General features: G+C 35.1%; 1 protein-coding gene and 1 pseudogene across 1 annotated transcript in view; one reads left to right on the top strand and one right to left on the bottom strand.

Annotated features, from left to right (window-relative positions):
• The window catches only part of STPG2 (sperm tail PG-rich repeat containing 2), a 325,579-nt gene that overhangs the window by 208,119 nt on the left and 102,242 nt on the right, over positions 1–15,218 (top strand). The window lies entirely within an intron of this gene.
• On the bottom strand, positions 10,702–12,671 carry LOC123848381 (magnesium transporter NIPA2-like; annotated as a pseudogene).

The following is a 15,218-nucleotide window of genomic DNA, read 5'->3' as shown; positions in this document are numbered from 1 at the left end:
TGCAGTTTTGTTGTTGTTGTTGTTGTTGTTGTTGTTTTTTCTATTTCTTCCTTTCTTTTCTGGACAAAATGACGAGATTGAGAAATTCACCCCAAAAGAAAGAGCAGGAGGTAGTACTCACTGCCAGGGATTTAATCAATATGGCTCTAAGTAAGATGTCTGAACTAGAATTTAAGATGATTATAAAGTTGGCTGGGCTTGAAAAAAACATAGAAGACACTAGAGAATCCCTTAATGTAGAAATAAAAGAACAAAAATCTAGTCAGGCTGAAATTAAAAATGCTTTTATTGAGATGCAGTCCCAAATGGAGGCTATAAAAACGACAATGAACAAGGCAGAAGGGTCAGTGAAATAGAAGATAAAATGATGGAAAATAAGGAAGCTGAAAAGAAGAGAGAAAGAAAACTATGGGCCACAAAAGGAGACTTAGAGAACTCAGCGATTCTATAAAGCAAAATAATATCCCGATAATAGGGGTCCCAGAAGATGAAGTATGGGAGAGAAGGGCAGAGGTTTATTTGAACAAATTATAGCTGAGAATTTCCCTAATCTAGGGAAAGAAACAGGCATTTAAGTACAGGAGGCACAGAGAAATCCCCTCAAAAGCAATAAAAATAGGTCAACACCTTGACATATAATAGTGAAGCTTGCAAATTCCAAAGATAAAGAGAAAATCTGGAAAGCAGCTTGGACAAGAGGTCCTTAACCTACAATTGTAGAAACATAAGGGGGCAGCAGACCTGTGCACAAAGACCTGGCAGGCCAGAAAGGACTGGCATGATATATTCAACATGTTAAATGGGAAAAATACGAAACCAAGAATACTTTATCCAGCAAGGCTGTCATTCAGAATAGAAGGAGAGATAAAGAGTTTCCAGGAGAAACGAAAACTAAAGGAATTTGTGAACACTAAACCAGCCCTGCAAGAAATATTAAAGGGAATCTTTGAGGGGAGAGAGAGCCCAAAAGTAACAAAGACCAGAAAGGAACAGAGACAGTCTACAGGAACAGCAACTTTACAGGTGATACAGTGGCACTAAATTCATATCTTTCAATAATTACTCTGAATGTAAATGGACTAAATGCTCCAATCAAAAGACATAGGGTATCACAATGGATAAAAAAACAAGACCCATCAATATGCTGTTTACAAAAGACTCACTTTAGACCCACTTCCAGATTGAAAGTGAGGGAGGGGAAAACCATTTATCATGCCAGTAGACATCAAAAGAAAGCGGGTGTAGCAATCTTTGTATCAGATAAATAGATTTTGTTTGTTTATTTTCATTTTTTAAAAGATTTTTATTTATTTATTTGAGAGAGAGTGAAAATGAGAGAGATCACAGAGAGAGAGGGAGAAGCAGATCCCCGCTAAGCAGGGAGCCCAATGTGGGATTCAATCCCAGGACCTTGAGATCATGACCTGAGGCTGAAGGCAGACACTTAACTGACTGAGCCACCCAGGTGCCCCAGACAAACTAGATTTTAAAACAAAGACTGTATTAAGAGATGAAGAAGGACACTATATCATAATAAAAGAGTCTATCCAACTAGAAGATCTAACAATTGTAAATATTTATGCCCCTAACTTGGGAGCAGCCAAATATATAAACCAATTAATAACAAAATTAATGAAACTCATTGATAATAATACAATAATAGTAGGAGACTTTAACATTCTCCAAACAGATCACATACTGGGTCACAAATTAGGTCTCAATCAGTACCAAAAGACTGAGATTATGCCATGCATATTTTCAGACCACAGTAGTTTAAAACTTGAAGTCAACCACAAGAAAAAATTTGGAAGGACCACAAATATATGGAGGTTAAAGAGCATCCTATTCAAGAAAGAATGGGTCAACCAGGAAATTAAAGAAGAATTAAAAAAATACATGGAAGCAAATGAAAATGAAACACAACAGTTCAGAACCTTTCAGATGCAGCAAAGGAAGTCCTAAGAGGGAAGTATATAGCAATACAAGCGGTTCTCAAGAAACAAGAAAGGTCTCAAATACACAACCTAACCTTACACGTAAAGGAGCTGGAGAAAGGACAGCAAATAAAACCTAAACAAAGCAAGAGAAGAGAAGTAATAAAGATTAGAGCAGAAATCAATGATATAGAAATAATAATAATAAAAAAACCCAGTAAGAACAGATAAAAAAAACTAGGAGCTGGTGTTTTGAAAGAATTAATAAGATTGATAAACCCCTGGCCAGATTTATCAAAAAGAAGAGAAAGGACCCAAATAAATAAAATCATGAATGAAAGAGGAGAGATCACTACCACCATGAAGGAAATACAAACAATTTTAAGAACATATTATGAGCAACTATGTGCCAACAAATTAGACAATCTGAAATAAATGGATGCATTCCTAGAAACATATAAACTACCAAAACTGAAACAGGAAGAAATAGATAACCTGAACAGACCCTAACCAGCAAGATATTGAATCAGTAATCAAAAGTCTCCCAAGAAACAAGAGTCCAGAGCCAGATGGCTTTTCTGCAGAATTCTACCAAACATTTAAAGAATTAATACCTATTCTTCTGAAACTATTCTAAAAAATAGAAATGGAAGGAAAATTTCCAAACTCATTTTATGAGGCCAGCATTACCTTGATCCCAAAATTGGACAAAGACCCCACTAAAAAGGAGAATTACAGACCAATGTCCCTGATGAACATGGGTGCAAAAATTCTAGCCAGTAGGATTCAACAGTACATTAATAGGATTATTGACCACGACCAAGTGGGATTTATTCCTGGGCTGCCAGGGTGGTTCAACATCTTTAAATCAATGTGTTATGCCACATTAATAAAAGAAATGACAAGAACCATATGATCTCAGTAGATCAAAAAGGCATTTGACAAAATACAGCTTCCTTTCTTGATAAAAGCACTCTGCCCCTCATGTAGGGATAGAGGGAACATACCTCAATATCATAAAAGCCATAGATGAAAAACCCATTGCTAATATCATCCTCATCAGGGAAAAACTGAGATCTTTCCCTTAAGGTCAGGAAAATGACAGGGATGTCCACTCTCACCACTGCTGTTCAACATAGTACTGGAAGTCCTAGCCTCAGCAATCAGACAACAAAAAGGAATAAAAGGCATCCAAATTGGCAAAAAAAGTCAAACTTTAACTCTTTGCAAATGACATGATACTCTATGTAGAAAACCCAAAAGACTCCACCCCCAAATTGCTAGAACTGATACAGGAATTCAGCAAAGTGACAGGATATAAAATCAATGCACAGAAGTCAGTTGCATTTCTATATACTAACAATGAGACAGAAGAAAGAGAAATCAAGGAGTTGGATCCCATTTACAATTGCACCCAAAACTATAAGATACCTAGGAGTAAACCTAACCAGAGAGGTAAAGGATCTTTCCTCTATAAACTATAGAACACTTATGAAAGAAATTGAGGAAGACAAAAAGAAATGGAAAAACATTCCATTCTCAAGGATTGGAAGAACAAATATTGTTAAAATGTGTATGCTACCTAGAGCAATCTACACATTCAATGCAATCCCTCTCAAAATACCATCAACATTTTTCACAGAGCTGGAACAAACAATCCTAAAGTTTGTGTGGAACCAAAAAGGCCCTGAATAGCCAAACGAATGTTGAAAAAGAAAACCAAAGCTGGTGGCATCACAATTCTGCACCTCAAGCTCTATTACAAAGCTGTAATCATCAAGATAGTATGGTACTGGCACAAAAACAGACATATAGATGAATGGAACTGAATAGAGAACCCAGAAATGGACCCTCAACTCTATGGTCAACTAATCTTTGACTAAGCAGGAAAAAATATCCAATGGAAAAAAGTCTCTTCAACAAATGGTGTTGGAAAAATTGGATACCACATGCAGAAGAATGAAACTGGACCACTTTCTTACATCATACACAAAAATAAACTCATAATGAATTAAAGAGCTAAATTTGAGTCAGGAATTCATCGAAATCCTAGAGAAGAAACAGGCAGCAACATTTTTGGCCTTGGCTGCAGCAACTTCTTGCTAGACATGTCTCCAAAGGCAAGAGAAACAAAAGCAAAAATGAACTATTGGACTTCATCAAGATAAAAAGCTCTTGCACAGCAAAGGAAACAGTCACAAAACTAAAAGGTAACCTATGGAATGGGAGAAGATATTTGCAAATGTCTTACCAGATAAAGGGCTGGTATCCAAAATCTATAAAGAACTCATCAAACTCAACACCCAAAACCCAAAAAATCCAGTCAAGAAATGGGCAGAAGACATGAACAGACATTTCTCCAAAGAAGACATCCAAATGGCCAACAGAGACATGAAAAAATGCTCAACATCACTTGGCATCAGGGAAATACATTTCAAAACCACAATGAGGGCCCACCTCACACCAATCAGAATGACTAAAATTAAGTCAGGAAATGACAGATGTTGGCAAGGATGCAGAGAATGGGGAACCCTCTTACACTGTTGGTGGGAATGCAAACTGGTGCAGTCACTCTGGAAAACAGTATGGAGGCTCCTCAGAAAGTTAAAAATAGAACTACCTTACAGCCCAGCAATTTATCCAAAGGTTAATTATCCAAAGGATACAAACATAGTGATCTGAAGCACCATAATGTTTTTAGCAGCAATGTCCAGAATAGCCAGACTATGGAAAGAGCCCAGATGTCTATAAATGGATGAATGGATAAAAAAGATGTGGTATAAAAATACAATGGAATATTACTCAGCCATCAGAAAGGATGAATACTTACCATTTACATCCACGTGGATGGAACTAGAGGGTATTATGCTAAGCAAAATAAGTCAGTCAGAGAAAGACAAATACCATATGATTTCACTCAGATGTGGAATTTAAGAAACAAAACAGATGAACATAGGGTAAGGGAAGAAAAAATAAAATAAGATGAAAATAGGGAGGCAAACCATAAGAAACTCTTTGACAATAGAGAATAAACAGTGGGTTGCTGGAGGGGAAGTGGGTGGGAGGATGGGATAATTGGGTGATGGGCATTAAGGAGGGCACTTGATATAATGAGCACAGAGTGTTATATGCAACTGATGAATCACTAAATTCTGCCCCTGAAACTAATAGTATAATATATTTTAACTACATTGAATTTAAATAAAGAATTAAAGATTGATGTAGTTGCAATATCAATAGGTATGTAAAGAGAGAAGCATGTACAACCACTTTGGAATGTGGTTTTTGCAGTTTCTTCAAACGTTCAGAAGTTTAAAATTCACCTTTGGTCCAGACATTGAACTCCTAGGTATTTATTCAAGAGAAATGAAGGTAGATATATGAATGTTTATGACAGTATTATTAATCAAAACTGTTATTATTAACCCCAAACTGGAAGCAACCCAAATGTTCATCAGCCAGTGAGTAATTAACAAAGTAGTATATCCTAACACAATAGAATATTACTCAGCAATTAAATGAAATACAGATATACTCAGTATGGTGAATCTCAAAATTATTGTGTTGAGTGAACAAAGCTAGAAACAACATATTGCATAATACATGATTTCATTTACGTAAAACTTTAGAATGTGGCAACTAGTGTGTCATTGCAGAAAGATCAGTATTTACATGTGAAAGTGGGTGGAAGGTGCGATGGCTTAAAAAGAACACAAAAAAATTTGAGGGAGTGAAAAAAATGTTATCTTGATTGTTATGATTGTCTCATGCAGGTGACATATCAAAACTTATCAAATTGTATACTTTAAATATGTGAAGTTTACTGTATGTCAAGTATACATTACAAAGTTGCAAAAAAGTTACTTGGAATAAGATGAATTTATATATATGTCATAAAAATACAGAGAACAGCACAGTAATGACAAAAATAAGCCATTAAGATGATCATTGCATGAATTGGTAACCCCAGGGAATAATGGGTTTCATAAAGTGTTTCCAATGGAGTTTTAAATAACTACTTTCATTTTAATGTTCAAAATTTTAAAATGATCCCTTTATTTTGATTGATGAGAGAATAGAGTTTACTTTTAATATCTGCTTTTACTGTTTATGAGGTAAATTTCTTTGCTGCAAAAGAGGTTGACTATTTTAATATTTAAACCTTTTATTATCTACATTTCTGATCATTATTTCATTTAATTATATAATTAGAGAAGAATAATTTATGAAAAATAGTTTATTATTAGTTTATTATTATTATTAGTAGTAGGATTTTCTTGGCCTGCTGCAGTGATAGAAACTTTCAGAGGCACTGTGAACTTAGTAGAGCTTGAGGCTATTTTTAGACTCAGAGGCTCAATGTATGTTATGGAATTAATGTGTTAAGTTAGTAACTGGAAGTTTAATTTTGTTAGAGATGAAAATGTCTCTAATTCAAACATGTAAGGGTGCTAGAATTGAATGATATTGTTTCTGTTTTTGTCCTTGGGAAAAGAAATTGGATATAAGGATATAAGAATATAAAAATCTTGGTAGTAGGGTAATTTTGAGCAGGTTGAAATGAAAGAAGAGGCATGATATACTGTTCCTTTTATGTGATATATTTTTGTGGTGTTGTATAATATTACTCCTTAAAAAGAGAATACATATGAGAAAAGTCTTTCATGTTCAGTAGTGTGTTTGCTGTTGTTAATTTCCTTGCTATTTAAAAAATATTATTATTAGTAATCCAAGTAAGTTTTGAACATAATACTTTCAGACTAAAGGCAAAAACAACTATATACAAATTCTGAACTGTAATTTAGTAGGTATGGTTTTCACAGTGGTGTAGGTTAACAATTTTAAAACTTTTTATGTGATCTAGGAGTAAATGAATCAATAAATATATTGAGAATAATGAGAACTATGTTTTTTACTGATAGAGAATGGTTATAAATATGGAATGGAGAGAGACCAGAATGTACATTGTAGAATTAAGTTGGAATTGAAGATATCATTATGAGCCCATTATTTTTGTGCATTTATGGGTATAAACATAGAGGTATTTGTGTATGTATGTGTATCTCTGTCTGCTAAATGGGCTCTTATAGCGATGGACACACTTTGTTCTCAGATCTTGGTTTCTCAGAACCATTCTTCACTTAAAGGTTCCAGACATCCCTAGAGAAATTCCAGTGCAGGAGCGGAATATCTTGCTATGTTAAAAGTTAATGCATGCCAAAAAAATTATTGGAACCTGTCAAAAGGACACAGGAGCCAGCTTGAAGGTGCTCCCACTGGCTAAATCTGGCAAAATTTGAGCATCAAAATAAATAATAATGATAATGAATCATAACCCATAACAGGAATTCATTAATTAACATGTCTGAACTGTCTTGAACTGACCATGGTATTACTGTCTCATCATTAGCGTGCTTTTATCTATTTATTCTCATGTCTCCTGTAGTTTTTGTTTTATAATTGTAGTTGCTATTTTATTTGGTGCATGGGTAGTCATGAATTTTATATCTTCAAAGTGAATGTGTCTTTCAGGATTGAAAGTGTTCATTACAATTAATATTTTTGGCTGGAATTCTGATTTATCAGATATTATGATCATAACCTCTTTTGTTATTTACCTTTTTTTTTTTAGACTTTTTGAATTACTATGTTTTGTGTTTGTACAAAGCATATAGTTGTTAGTTGGTTGTCATTGTTACCCAATTTGAAAATTGTTTTATTTTGATAAGTGAGTTAAGTCCTTTCACATGTATTGTTATGAGTAATATATGTGGTCTCTACTGTACCATAATATTTTGTTTTACTACATATTATAGTACATTTTATTGTATTTCTTAACATTTTTCCCTTTGGTCTTTCATGATGTCAATTTATTTATTTAGGAATATTTGTATTTTTGCTATAGTTGTTACTTTTGTACTTAGACTTTTTGAAAACTCCCTTAATCCCATTTCCTTATTTGTCCTTCTACTGTCTAGTTTGTTAGTTTTTAATGGCATCCTTTGATTACCATATATAACCTACATAGCAAAAGAACTTTTAAATTTTTGCTTGTTCCTCTCTCTTCTTCTGCCATTATTCAATTGCATTACTTCTACTTTGTTTTATCTTAGATCTATTAACACATATGCTAAATATGTTTATAAGTCATTTTGTTAAAGTTTTACCTGTCATATCTTGGTTAAATGACACCCTTCTTTGTATCGATTTCTCATAAGTATAGTACTACCTGAATTCCTGTGCGTTTGAATTCTTTTTCCTAAAGTCTTGATAATTTTAAGAGTGGTTTGGCTGTATTTATTGTCCTTGGTTGATATTTTCTTTGTGTGTATGTGTTTATTAAAAATAATAGTCCTGTACATGTAAAAATGCTCAACATCACTCATCATCAGGGAGATACAAATCAAAACCACAAGATACTACCTCACACTGCTCAGGATGGCTAAAAGCAATAACTCAGGAAACAACAGATGTTGGTGAGGATGAGGAGAAAGGGGTACCCTCTTACACTGTTGGTGGGAATGCAAACTGGAGCAGCCACTCTGGAAATCAGTATGGAGTTTCCTCAGAAAGTTAAAAATAGAATTACTCTACAATCCAGCAATTGCACTACTAGGTATTTATCCAAAGGTTACAAATATAGTGATTCGAAGGGGCACCTTCACCATAATGTTTATAGCAGCAGTGTCCACTGAAGCCAAACTATGGAGAGAGCACAGATGTCTATAGATGAATGAATGGATAAAGATGTGGTATATATATATATATATATATATATATATATATATATATATATACACACACAATAGAATATTACTCAGCCATCAAAAAGAATAAAATCTTGCCATTTACAATGACATAGTTGGAGCTAGAGTGTATTATGCTAAGTGAAATAAGTGAGTCAGAGAAAGACAGATACCATAAATACCATGAAATAACCATGATTTCCCTCATATGTAGAATTTAAGAAACAAAACAGATGAACATACGGTAAGGGAAGTAAAAATAGAATAAGATAATAACAGAGAGAAAGGCAAACCATAAGAAACTCTTGACAATAGGAACAGAGGGTTGCTGGAGGGGAGGTGGGTGGGTGATGGGCATTAAGGAGGGCACTTGATATAATGAGCAACTCATGAATCACTAAATTCTACCCCTGAAACTAATAATATACTTAGTTATATGCAACTCATGAATCACTAAATTCTACCCCTGAAACTAATAATATACTATATGTTAACTAATTTGAATTTAAATTAAAAAAATAATAGTCTTGTTATATTTTTGAGAAGTCTGCAGCCTGCCTAATTTTATTGCCTTTGTAAGTTTTTTTTATCTTTTGCTTAGAGGTCTTGAATATTTAACAAAAATTAAATTCCAATAGATTTACTGGCATATTTCCAGAATTGAACATTTCAGTTTCAGTTTTCCTACATATAAATTGGTTTCTTTCAATATGTATATTCAAATAGATTTTTTTAACTTACAAAAATTTGTCCTTCATTATTGCTTTAAATATTAGTTCATTCTATTAAAGTTAAATACAAAATAGAAACTGTATTTAAGAATTCCCTGAGTAGAAAAAATTCTTTAAGCCATGTAAACAAATTAAATCTATCTTATTTCATGAATATAAGTGAAACTTAACTTAGGTTATTTCTTGTAATTACCTATGACAATCATAAAAGAAACTGAAGTAATATTCCTGAAAATGGTATGAGATAATCACTTTTAACCCATTCCCTGCCTTCTAGAAATCTGCATTGTATTACCAATCATTGTAAAGGTTAACAGCTTCCTCATTTTCACTTTATAAGCATCCTGTAACATCATGCCTCTGAGCCTTATTTCAGTTTTTATTGTTGGAGGCACCCAGTTTGCAACTGTTTTTATATGTCTTAAACTCTTACTAATACTATTCCTTGATTTAGTGGTTTTAATTTTGCTGTTTCTGGATTTTTGACAGTTCCATTGATTTTTTAATCTTTAGGGACACCATTTATACATACATTCGATCTCCTCTGCCTGTCTTCCATTTCAAACCACTTTTTCTCTGACTCTTCACTTCTTTATCTTATATTCTTATTCTTTGTTTTCCTTGATTTTTGCCAATACTTCTTATGAAATTTTTTTTTTGTTGTTGTTCCAATTTGTCTTTTTATTATAACATGAGCTAAATTTAAGAAATTAGTCTTTGGACTTTATTTCCCAGAGTTGTTAGAAGATCTAAATGACAATATAACTCATTATGAAAATATACTGAAAAGTACAAGAGTTGATGTAAAATGGTAAATCAAGATTCCAGGTATCGGGCGCCTGGGTGGTTCAGTTGGTTAAGCGACTGCCTTCAGCTCAGGTCATGATCCCGGAGTCCTGGGATCAAGTCCCACATCGGGCTCCTGGCTCGGGGGGGAGCCTGCTTCTCCCTCTGACCCTATCCCCTCTCATGCTGTTTCTCTCTCTCAAATAAATAAATAAAATATTAAAAAAAAAAAAAAGATTCCAGGTATCAAGGGATTAGAGTAAGTGAAGAATGAAACCAGTCAGGCTACAGCCTGACAGACTCAGATGAGCTGGTTTAGCAAGGTGCCATCAAGGAATACGAAGACCATCAAATGTGTGGTGATAAGTCACAGTGTGAGAAACATCTCCCATCGGGCAGCTTCCTACCCTTTTTTGTTTGGTAAATTGAGTTTTTCTTCATTTAATAACAGGATTCTCTTAAACTAACATCTCAAAATTAAAATAATTCATCAAACAGGAGTCATTTTTATAGGTAAGGTAAATCACAGGATAATGTATTAGGAAAATTTTGTTCCTTTTTAAATCAAAAAGCCTTCAAATGGTCAGGGATTGATGGAGTGGGGATGACAAATGTACATTTCAGATTTTCATCACCAATGAAAAAATAAAGATTTTCATAGACTTAAAACTGTCAGTGCATTTAGATTTCAGTGAAGGAAAAATTTAAAATACCTCTATAATAATACGATGTTAATAGAAATTGGCCAGGTACTGAGGTCATTTTAGTGAACTACCATCATGTAAATATAAGAAAAGTAATTTCTTGGTCCAAATCTGTGAAACTTTAAAAAAGATTGTCTCCAGAGAACATTTTTTTTGAGAACAATGCTTTTTCAGACACATTCTGATATTCAAGTTCACTTTATAACACAATTATAGATTAACCTTTTAATTACATTTTTCTTAAAAAGCTGTGAGATTTCCATTTCTTCGGGAGATATTTTCACCACTGTGTTGTTCAGTTCCACAGGTTAAACTTTCTTCATTATTATTAAGAACTTCATACATGTTAGAGAGATTGCCATTCATTGCTTTTTCGTCTTTTCGAAAAGACACAGGGAGACTTGCCAGACTAAAGCTGACGTCTTTAAAGGCATGCAACAAGATATTCCCACAATGATTGTAAAGAAGCCACTCAAAGTACCAATGACATCATCAACAGGCATATCTTGCCACTCCTTAAAAAGAATAGCTGAACAAGTTAAAACTGATGTTGTAAAGAATACATAATATATTGGACTCACAATGAAGTGTTGAATATATCCAGGGCCCTGTTCAGGCAATTAATCTGTGTGCACACACAGACTATAAGGCTCAGCAGCAGAATCCAGGCCAGGGGATATCCCAGCAGAGGCTTTCCAGCAAACAGCTCTTTGATAGCAATGCCCAGGCCCTTAACACAGGAGACTGAAAACGCTCCAATTACAGAGCAGATTGTTATGTACGCAAGAATGTTTGTCTGTCCATGGCGAGGTCCCACCACGAAGATTAGTATCAATGAGACAATGACCACAAGTGTTGCAAAGACCACAAAACCTGGATCTCCTAGCTTGTGGGACATTTCATTTAAAGTCTCAATTTCCTCTTCTTTTGGAGCATGAAGGACCATAACTGTAGATCCTAGAATACTTAGCAAACATCCAATTTTCCCATGAAGATTAAGTCTCTCATTTAGGAGGTATGAAGAAAGAATGGCACTTCCTAGGACGCTGAGAACTCCTAATGGAGTCACTAGGGTGGCAGCAAAGTTGGCCACCTCACCTGCTCCCAATGATAGCAATCCAGCCCACCACAACCATTCTTTAAGATATGCATGGCCACCTTGACCTGCTCTCATGGAGCTTCCTGGCAAGTCGCAGAAGACCTTTTTTTTTCAAAATGAAACTCCCGCCAATGAAAATGCTGGAGCTCATAGCCAATCCCAGACCAATGTGAAAGTCCTATTTTCCACGCCCCTGGATCGTTTCATTTGTTACTGAATAAGTTCTTGTGAGTCCCACTGATCACAAAACAGAGAAACCACTGGTGCTGCAGGCAGGATTATGCAATCTTCAAATATGTAAGTTTAATATGGTCTCTCTTATGAAAAAAAGTCTGGAAGCAGTTAGAGATGACTTACTCACTTTCATTTCCTTGTAAATACTCTTTACTCTCATTTAAAGTTTTAAACCCTGGCAGAGTAGCTCCAGCCCCAGTTGGAGGCCGGCCGTGCGGCTTCCCCTTCACTATCTGGCCCTGGTCACCTCCGCTTACACGCCCGCACAGGCCGCGCGGGCCGCCGCCTCTTGAGCTCGCGCGGCCAGCGCCTTCGTCGCCGTACAGAAGGAGGTGAGAGCACCCGGGTCTGCGGCCGTGAGCGCCGCCTCCTCCATGCGGGAGCGCCGAGGAGAACCTGCCCCGGACGACCTGCGACCCGCGCCGCGGCCGGGACCAAGGGCCGTCCTTCGTATGAAATTTTACGTGAACTTTTTCTTCCCTGGTCACCTTGTAGCTTGGTCTTATATCTTGGATGGTTTTGAAGATTTTTTTTATTGTAAGTCAAATCAACTTTTATTTCTTTTATTTTTTGTTCATTTCTGTTATTTTAAAACTGTATTCTATAATTTTTTTTTAATCTCCAAAAGCTTTATTGAGGATATTTAATTTGGTTTGCAGTTTTGTGTTATAGTTTTCGTGTGTGTGTGTGTGTGTGTGTGTTTGGCTGGGGGGAGCATTTATTAGCTATTGCTTTGGTGTTTTTCTCTTCTCTTTTTAGAGATATAGACTGAATGTATATATATATATACACACTAAACCACAACATATATATATATATATGTATATATGTGGTTCCACACATTTTGATTTAGATCTCCCTTAAGCTATGAACATTTAATCAAGAACATACATAGTAGTCAGTTTTCTGGGGAAAGTTATTTTAATCCTCTAGGATATGATGATCATAAGAGAACATGTGACAGAAGATCTTATATTTGATGATATAATAAATCAGATCACCATGATAATGTAAGTTTGCATAATGAGAAGGAATTATTTTATTCTGGTTGGTTGAGAGAATTTTTTTTTTTTTAAAAGATTTTATTTATTCATTTGAGACACACACACACACACACACACAGAGCATGAGCAGGGGAGAGGCAGAGAGAGAGGGAGAGGGAGAAGCAGGCTCCCCGCTGAGTCAGGAGCCCGATGTGGGGCTCCATCCCAGGACCCTGGGATCATGACCTGAGCGGAATGCAGACGCTTAACCATCTGAGCCACCCTGGTGCCCCGGTTGAGAGAACTTTTAAATGATTGAGGAAGGCTTTTAAATTATTGAGGAAGTTGTGGTTTATAGAGCACTGAATTGTAAGTGAAAGATCTGGGTTCTTGTCCTGACTCTGTAAGTGATAAGCAGCAATGTGAAACAAAGTCATCTTGTTTATGGGCAGGATGACCTACAATTTAGAGATCAATATTGCAGGGCTTTGAACTATTATTAGAAATGAAAAGAAACTAAAAACTCTATTTATCTGAAATCCTCTGAGGAAATTACTGAATATTGGGTGATTATCTTTTTGGTGTTGGAGAGCAGGTCAATACTTCTAAGGGTTATGCTTCTAATAATAGATGATGACAAAATTGCTTTCTAATGTGGCAGGGACTGATTAAATATAAGAATTTGGCCTCTAAGTGGAGTTTTGTAAATTTAGAGCCATAGACAAGACATTCTAGATGAAAAAAAAAAAGGCTGAACTGCTAATCAATAGTTGCCCGTTCTAGTCATCTCACATACTGTGTTCAAACCCTAATCTGAATAAATCTTCAATATATCTAAATACTTTAAAAAAATCTATTTAAATGCCTTAAAATATCTACAGCTTGTCTGTTTAAAAATGCATCAAATTGTTTGTCTTCCTGGATCACTAAATAATTAGTTTACCTGGGCTCTACACAACTCCCTGGAATTTGTGGATATGATGAATTATCACTCCCATGATTAAATTATGATATATGACACAGCTGTGCTTAAAATAGGGAGATTCTTCTGAATTATCTAGGTAGACCCAATGTAATCACATGAGCCCTTAAGTGTGGAGAACTTTGTCTATCTGGGAGCAGGAGAAGCCAGAGAAACTAGAATTGGAGAGAGACTGAATAGGTCGTTGCTGCTTTGAAGATAGCCATAGTCACATGAAAAGAATGTGGATAGTCTTTAGGAGCAGAGAGAAGCCCCCAGCTATTAGGCTGCATGGAAGTAGGGAATTCAGACAGACCTACAGCTGCAAGGTACGGGAATTTGCTAACAACCTGCATTTTCTTGGTACTAGATTCTTCTCCTGACCTTCCAGGTTAAGAGCTCAGCTTGGCTGACACCTCGGTTTTGGGCTTGTGATACCCTGAGAATAGAATCCAGCCATATCTACTCCAGACTTCTGACCTATAGAACTGTAAGCTAATAAGTAGGTATTGTTTTAAGACCCTAGGCTTGTTGCAATTTGTTATGTGGCATTAGAAAACATTAGTCCACAAAGTGAGACCCTAACTTTTTTCATACTAAATTTACTTGATGGCCCTAAGAAATAATTTGATTAATCTGTTCAAATTAATAAATGTTTTAAATGTAAGAGAGAGAATGAGGAGCATGTATTTTGATTCCAATTCATGCTTAATATTTCCCTGATTATCTAAAATGTAATTTGATTTTCTTCTGCTTTTCATATATGAATAGAAACACTGTACATTTATATTATGAAAATTTTTGATGCTTAGGAACATTATTAAGTAATGATGTAATCATTGATTAATGCGACAACACCATTTGCACTAGATGAGTGCTGAAAATGCAGAAATGATAATGAAATGCAGATACTGAGAAGAAAATGTATTTAATTTTATTGATTTAAAAAATCAAAGCAGGGACAATTTTTCATACTTAATTAAACAGAGAATAAAGCACATTCATAAAATCAAGAGTAGGAAATAGTGTGTATTAATAGA

The sequence above is a fragment of the Mirounga angustirostris genome, unplaced genomic scaffold, assembly GCF_029215605.1.
Source record: "Mirounga angustirostris isolate CCGP_5_RB_7025 unplaced genomic scaffold, mMirAng1.0.hap1 SCAF_2, whole genome shotgun sequence".
Lineage (NCBI taxonomy): Eukaryota > Metazoa > Chordata > Mammalia > Carnivora > Phocidae > Mirounga > Mirounga angustirostris.
This window is presented reverse-complemented; position numbering and strand designations above follow the sequence as displayed.